General features: G+C 41.8%; 1 protein-coding gene across 2 annotated transcripts in view; it reads left to right on the top strand.

The window, feature by feature from the left end:
- The window catches only part of CNIH3 (cornichon family AMPA receptor auxiliary protein 3), a 287,496-nt gene that overhangs the window by 103,719 nt on the left and 176,116 nt on the right, over positions 1–7,661 (top strand). The window lies entirely within an intron of this gene.

The following is a 7,661-nucleotide window of genomic DNA, read 5'->3' on the forward strand; positions in this document are numbered from 1 at the left end:
TGTTCTCCATTCTCTCAAAACTCCAGGGTCTCTTGACATCCAAGTCATCAATTGCCAAGTTCTGCCCTTTCTTCCCTTGGCCATTCTTCCCAGTCCAATACCTTGATTCTGCTATTATTTAAGTGCTTTTGACTTTTCTGGATTATTTCAATAGCTTCATGACATATCAAATTTCCAACTTCAACATTTTCTTCATTGTTGCATGAGTTATCTTTCTATTTGATACAGGTCAGATGGTTTTATCCCCTCAGAATCGTCAGTGGCTCCTTGTTGCCCAAGTTACCTGATTCAGTTCCTGGCTGGGACCTTACAACCCTCTAGGATTTAGTCTCAACTTACCTTATGCCTTCCTTATATACCATGCTGGTCACTGCCCCATGCTGGCCACACTGTACTACTTGCCCTTCACTGAATATGCCATTCATACCTCCATGTTTTTGCTTATGCTATCCATGGACTCACTTCCATTAGGACCCACCTCACTACTTTTCCCTGTGCCACTTAGTTAGAACTAATCATTCCCTACTTTGTCTTTCTGTATTTTGAACTTTGTCTTTCTGTATTTTCTGTATTCTACGTTTCTATATTTTGCTTACTTTTCTATTCTAGTATACTTCTTCTCAGAAGTACTACATGCTTTATATTATAGTTAATTGCCTTCCCTCCAGATTGTAAGCTCCTTGAGGGTACACTGAATTTTATTCCTTTCTGTATTCCTCTAACATTGACCACACAGAGCTTTACACATGTAAGTTTCCAATAAATGTCAATGAATGGATACTATTCACATCACACAATGTGGGTAATTGGGAAGCTGTCTCATAGTTTTTTGAAGTATGTCTCATAGCTTCAGAATTTCTGATCTTTCGTCACCATAGCTAAAAGTTCAAAAGAAAATCACCCAGTTACTGGGGAAGTATCCTACAGGCCATCTTTGATGGAAATGCGGCTGCACTCTTGTTCCATTTTGCTCTTGTAGTTTTGTCTCATGGCCCTGACTTGAAATTTCAGTTGGAAACTTGAATGAAACCAAAATAGTTTCACCCAATAATAAGGCTTTCTAAACCCTTCATTTTCACTCAAACATTTCTCTTGAAAATCAACTCTGCTACAAAGTGGGGCTAATTCAACTGCCACCCATGCAGATGTAGTTGTGAGGATGAATTTAAATGAGACATTTTAGACTCTCCAAAATGTCAACAAGTTAAAGAGTTTCATTCATTTAAAAAATGTAGATAAATGCAGCTGCATCTGGCTATAGGGACAATAAAAGTGAGATCGTGGTGCTAAACCAAGTGAGAAGATGCTCCAAACTGAGGGAGATGCCCAGCTTTGAAGATGATTTAAGAAGCATTAATAAATATATTTAGAAAACTCATGCAGCCAAACCCCTACCTCCAGCTTATCTTTTTTTACTCTGTAAGCTGGCAGAATTCATAATGACAGATTAAGAACAACAAATAAAGAACTGGCTGCTTGTCAAAAACAAATAAGTGGTGAGAAAAGGAAGTCACATGCATTAAACTTAACGTGTTGGAATTCTCCATTATTTTACTTAAAATAATTATACAATTTCATACTGAAAATGATTACACAATTTCATACTTAAAATAATTATACAATTTCATATTTCTCATTAGAATAGTTTTGTTGAATTAAACAGTCTTCAACTTTCAAAAACTAGGCTTCCAGAAATCAGCTTGCAAGTTTGTTTGCTTGAAGATAGAATGCATTTTCTCATAAAAATGGTATTATAAATGCTGGTGGGTACCCAGGCTAGTCCACTAAAGTCATTCATACTCATTTATATTGATGCCATATCAGGTATTTACAAGAAAAAATTTAGCAAAAATTTCCATTGCCATATTAGCATTTATGTAAGTAATTTAATCTCCCATCTCTGAAATTTTTTAAGAAAGGTTTTCATTTTTACTAAATGGTGAATGAAAAGCACAGTGGAAAGCAGATTTAATTAAGGGCTGAAAATGAGTACTGTGCTGGAGATTCCAAAGGGAAATTTGGGCCATTTCCAGGACCTTCTAATTTGATGCTACTGGCTCTTTATGACATTAAATCTCACTTTCAAATTTATGGCTTTCCTTTTTCCTCATATGGATGTAACACTGGCACTACTTTAGGCTGATCATTCATGATTAGGGTCATTTTTCTTTGGCTTACAAATGGAAGAAAAAGGGGACAAAACAGTACATTTTTTTTCTGAGATAATTGAGCAAAAGTTAGATAAGAGGTAAGAGGGAGAAAAGGCCCTTACAAAGGATGCGCATGCATATGAAAAATGAATTTCCCATAGTGGTTACTCTGAACTGAGTCAGCAAAAATGTGTGATTTCCTTAAAGAAGAAAAAAGCTATTCATTAGATCTGAGAGCTCTTTGCTGTCCCAGGCCATGCTATTGCTATTGCTTCTCAGTGGGTAGAGGCTACCAGAGGAACAAGCACAGAAAGAGCTCTATATGCAACTGGCTACTCTTTTTAAGAAGAGAATCACAAATTGGGTGTTTATAAGCTTTGCAATTCATGGTACTTTCTCATTAACTAATTTTGTGAGCACAATTATGATTTATTTCTCTTTCATTTTCCATACACAGCAAATGATGATCTTATTTTAAAAAAATCTTAATGTCTGTCTCTCACTCTTTGTATCATCACCTCCAATGTACTCCAAAACTCATGACCCCTCCAATTCAATTTGCTTCTGCTGTTTAGATAAAACCTTTCAGAATCTTCCCCAGCCAAGACAAGTTCAGTGGCTTCCAATTTTCTTCACACGTTGAAACTTTTCTGCCAGATGTTCAGGGCCTCCATAGAATGGCTTCACACTTCCCAGTCAAGCCCACACCTCCTCCACTTCCTATCAGATGCCTCTGCTCTGGTTGGTTGGCCAGAATCTTTCCTATTGTTTGAAAACGCCTCAGCCATTCCAGCTTCTATGCATCATCAACTCATGTTTTCCTTCTTAAAATTCACTCTTTTTCCATCTATTTGTAGGAAGCAATATTTGGGGTGTCTGTTCTTCTAAACAATAATTTTGGGCACATGAAGCCCTAGCAACCATTTTGTGCTACGTGACCCTGCTTTCTTAGCCACACTTGATTGGACTAACAGAATACCTATGACCTAAAATGCAGTGACCAAATTCTCTTCCCTAAGAATTTGGAAATGGAACTGAAAACCCGTGTGGGTGTCTGGAGATGAACATGTAACTTAGGAACTGTGGGTCAGCCACATTCTATTTTGTGGAAGAGAAACTATGGCAGCCTAATGGTAGAAAGGGAAAGAGAGAGTATGTAACAGTTAGGGTTTTGGGTAGAAAACAGCAGAAACCACTTCTAGTTAACTTAGCAGAAAATATTTACTCTGAGGATGTTATGTAGCTCATAGAATCAATGAGAAGGCTAGGGAACCAGATTTGGAAAATGGACTGAGAGAGACTAGGCAGTCCAAAGACAGCCAAGGTGTCTTCCTAGGAACAGACCAGTTAGAATGCTACCGTAAGCACCACTCTTGCCTCTTCTTGTCAACTCCTCCATATAGTAGCTCCAGTGATCTTTCTAAAATTTAACTCAGATTATGATAATCTCCTGCTATTATATAATAATTTGTCTGGTCTTTGTCCTAGTTCCTGGCATGGAGCCTCTAATATCATTGGAATTTCCCAAGTGATAAGAGTGTCTTTGTTATCCGTGCTGGGTCCTGATCATTTATGCTAATGGGGTGACTCATGCTAGGCCCCTAGACAGCTTCTGTGAATGAGATGATTCAGGATGGTGGTAGACTAAGCCAGAAAGACCAACCATGAGATTAGAGGGTTGGAGCTTTGAGCCATGTGCTATCAGCCTGATCTCCGGAGAAGGGAGGGAGGCTGGAGATCGAGTTTAATCATGTGGGCCAATAATTCATTCAAACATGCCTGGGTAATGAAATCATAATAGAAACTCCACACAAAGTTTAGTGGAGCTTCCTGGTTGGTGCTGGGAGGATGACATGCCCTGATTCTATGGGGAAAGAGGGCACAGCTCTATGTGTGGAACCCTTCCAGATCTCTCTGTTCAATTGGTTCTGGATTTGTATCCTTTATCATAAAACTGTAATTATCAGTCCTCTCCTGTGTACTTTAGTTCATGGGAGTTCTGTGAGTCATTCTAACAATGAAAAACCTGAGGGAGCCATGAAAATCTTAGAATTCGTAGCTAGTTGGTCAGAAGTGTGGGTGGTCTGAAGACCCTCAAACTTGCAGCTGGTGTCTAAACAGGGACAGTGTTGTTGGAGACTGTGCCCTTTGGCTTGTGGAGTCAGTGCTGACTCTGGGTGGTTAGTGTCAGAATTGTATTGCATTACACCACCTGCTTAGCACTTCCAAATAGTTTTTATTAGACCAGAATAAAACAACTGTTCACAATAGCCTGCAGTGACCTTGCTAGACCAGCTTCCTGCCTGTCTCCCCGGCCTTATCTCCCTCTACTGTCCTCCATATTCACTGCCTTCCGGGATGACCTTTATTCGGTCCCTCATACACACCAAGCTGACTCCATTTCAGTGCCTTGCACTTGCTCTTCCCTCTGCTTGGAATACCTTTCTTCCAGATGTTGGTGTGGACTTCTTTGACGGTAGAAGCACTATTGGCCTTGTTTACCTTTATGCCCAAGACCTACAGCAGTAACTTGATTGGTTGATTGATTATACACTCATAGGTCACATAAGAGATCTGGTAAGTCTGTTATTATAATTCTGCAACCTACAGGATCAGATTAAAGGTCTGTCTTTTTAGCTAAATTGGCTCTTCGGCGTTTAAGAGATAAGAGGCTCTTTTGGTGCTATCAAAGCTTTTTGGTTCTTGGACCATGGCATTAGCTGGGATACTTAAGCCCCAAGTTTGTAGTTTTCTTTCTGTGAACTCACCAGTGCATTCAGAAACAGCCAGTTCATCCAGAGTCTTTGTATTTATTGGTCCCTCCAAAATAGTCAGTTGCAACCACCACTTGGTCTCCATAGGGAGAAGGAAGCCTTGCCTTCCACATGCACTTCATCTCAGGCAGCCAGCAGTGTTCATTTAACTAACCATTTGCTACAGCATCCCATGGACTACCAGTATCTTATTTTCCACTTGCACTTAGGTCATCATCTCATGCAAGCCAACTCAGATAACCAATCCCAGATCTTAACTTCGAGTCAGTTTCCTGGAGCTATTTTTGGAATATTTTGTTTATTCAGGGAAGCAAAACTACTCTAGGTTTTTAAAATAGGGAGTTCAATTCAGGAAATTGGTAACAGAGGTCTTGGAAAGGTGGGAGAGCAAAGAGGGAGGCAAAATGACTCAAAGATTGGTAATTTTAGGATGCCACTTCACCTCTAGGGCTGAGTGCACAGTAGCGAGCGCAGTGTTGCCCAGAGCCCATGACTGCTGTGCTGCTGAGGCTGCTGCTGGAACTTGACTGCCCAAGCAGGAACTCAGGAGCTCTCAGTTCCTCTCGGCACTTTTGCCACCACCACCATTGTTGCTTTTGTCAGTGCTATCACTGCTGCGGCTGCTATTGCTGCTGTCACTGCTAGAATCAAGAAAAAACATGGCTTTTCCCTGCCTCCTACTTTCCAGTATCCTGCCAGTGCCTTCCATGAGCATAATCAGCTGGCAGGGGAGTCTGGAAAATGTAGTCTTTAGGCTTCTGGCCCTGGTGGTGGGGAGGAAGTAGAATGGGGTGAGTGTTAGCTGAGAGACCATGGATTCCATGTGACACAGACTCAGGCCCGCCTCAGGCGAGCCTTCTTTGCCACCCAGACCAGAGCAGATCACACTGAGCTCACTCTCAAAGTTATTGGCACGTTCTCCTCATAGAACTTCCTACAGTTTGTGATTGCATATTGCAGTGTGTATGTACAAGTGTATGTGTGCATCTGTGTGTACAGAAGTTTCCTGAAGTCAGTGACTGTGTAGGTTTTGTTCTCCACCATATCTGTAGCCCCTGCACATGGTGGGCACTCAAATGTGTGTGGAACCAATGAACAGCTTCAAACAGCTCTGCCTTTATGCCCATCCTTCACTCTTGTCTCTTTTCTCATCTTAATTCAGTCCCTTTCTATTATAACATTCAGATTCTACAATGAACTGTGACACAGAGTGAGAAACAAGCTTTTAGATGAGTTCTCATTACCTTTAAAAAATACATAGTTCACAACAGTATCAGTTAGGCTACCCAAATCCCAGAGCATTCCAGTCCTTTCAGACTTCCTGCCCTTCAGGGTGAATGTGCAAGTCTGTGTGTCCCTCCTCTTTCCAGGTCACATTAAGCTTAGGTGTCAGCTTGGAAAACTAGGTGGTGTAGGAAGGATATGAAGGCAGTGGCTGTAAGAACAAACATCATGAAGATCCTGGCCGGGGAGGAAGGGGCAGGGAGGAGGGGATTTATGTGAATAAAGAGGCTGGGTCAGGGTCTTGAGGCTTTGGACAAAGTGTGATGCAGAGGGTGATTTCCCCTGAGTCAGCTGGAACATCAGGCCTCTAGTCACTATTTGGCTTTTGCAACATTAAAAATGACTACAGTGGGGTTGCTGTAACAAAATACCACAGACTGGGTATAGTGTCCCAGGGTGTAGACACAGGGTGTACACCCCCTGTGAAATTAGGAGTTGTATCTCCCTTGGATATTACAAATAATGTCCCAGGGTGTACATACAGGGAATACACCTGCTGTGGTATTAGAAGTATCTTCCTTGGATACTAGGAATAATGCCAGGGCATACAATAGAGTGTACACGCACTGTGATATTAGGAGTAGTATCTCCCCTGGGCACTACAAATAATGTCCCAGGGTGAATACACAGGGTGTACACCCACTGTGATATTAGGTGCACTATCTCCCTTGGATACTGTGAATAATGTACCATGGTGTACACAAGGGGTATAAACAAACAATGTACACCTATTGTGTATTAGTTGTAGTATCTTCCTTGAGTACCACGAATAATGTTCCAGGGTATACACACAGCGGGGTACACAAATCATGCTATTAGGAGTAATATATTTCCCTTAGATATATCTATAATATTCAGGTTGTTTTCTGCCATCCTTGCTTGGTGATGCTACTTAGCTTGAAAGATGCAGTTAGGGTTTCTTCCCTGGCAAGAATTCCTCCGTGCTTACTCTCACAACCCAGTCTCACTGGGAGACTGCTGGTGCGATGTTGCCGTATTGTGAGTTTAGTTCAAGGTTCAGGGACCCGACTGGTTCACCAAATTTCATTCCCTTTAGATCATGGGCATTCCTTCAGGCTGTTAGTGCCCTCTGCTTCCTATTGTGCTCCTGCTGTAGCCTGCTGTAGAAAATCTGCTCTGCTCCCCAGTGAGAATCAGCACTGCAGGCAGTCTGACACGCACTCTTCCAGTCTTCTGTGAGTTTACACATGTGGTATAAATGAGCGGAATTTGGGTGTTTCTTTTTTTTATACAAGTGAGTTTATACTACAAATTCTTTGGCTTTATTTTTCCCTCCCCCCTTCCTTCCCTTCCCTTCTCTTCCCTCCCCTTCCCTTCCCTCCCCTCCCCTCCCTTCCCTTCCCCCTCCCTCCTTCCTTCCCTCCCTCCTTCCCTCCTTCCCTCTCTCCTTCTTTCACTCTCTCTCCTTCCTTCCCTCCCTCCTTCCCTCCTT

The sequence above is a fragment of the Cebus imitator genome, unplaced genomic scaffold (assembly GCF_001604975.1).
Source record: "Cebus imitator isolate Cc_AM_T3 unplaced genomic scaffold, Cebus_imitator-1.0 Scaffold42, whole genome shotgun sequence".
Lineage (NCBI taxonomy): Eukaryota > Metazoa > Chordata > Mammalia > Primates > Cebidae > Cebus > Cebus imitator.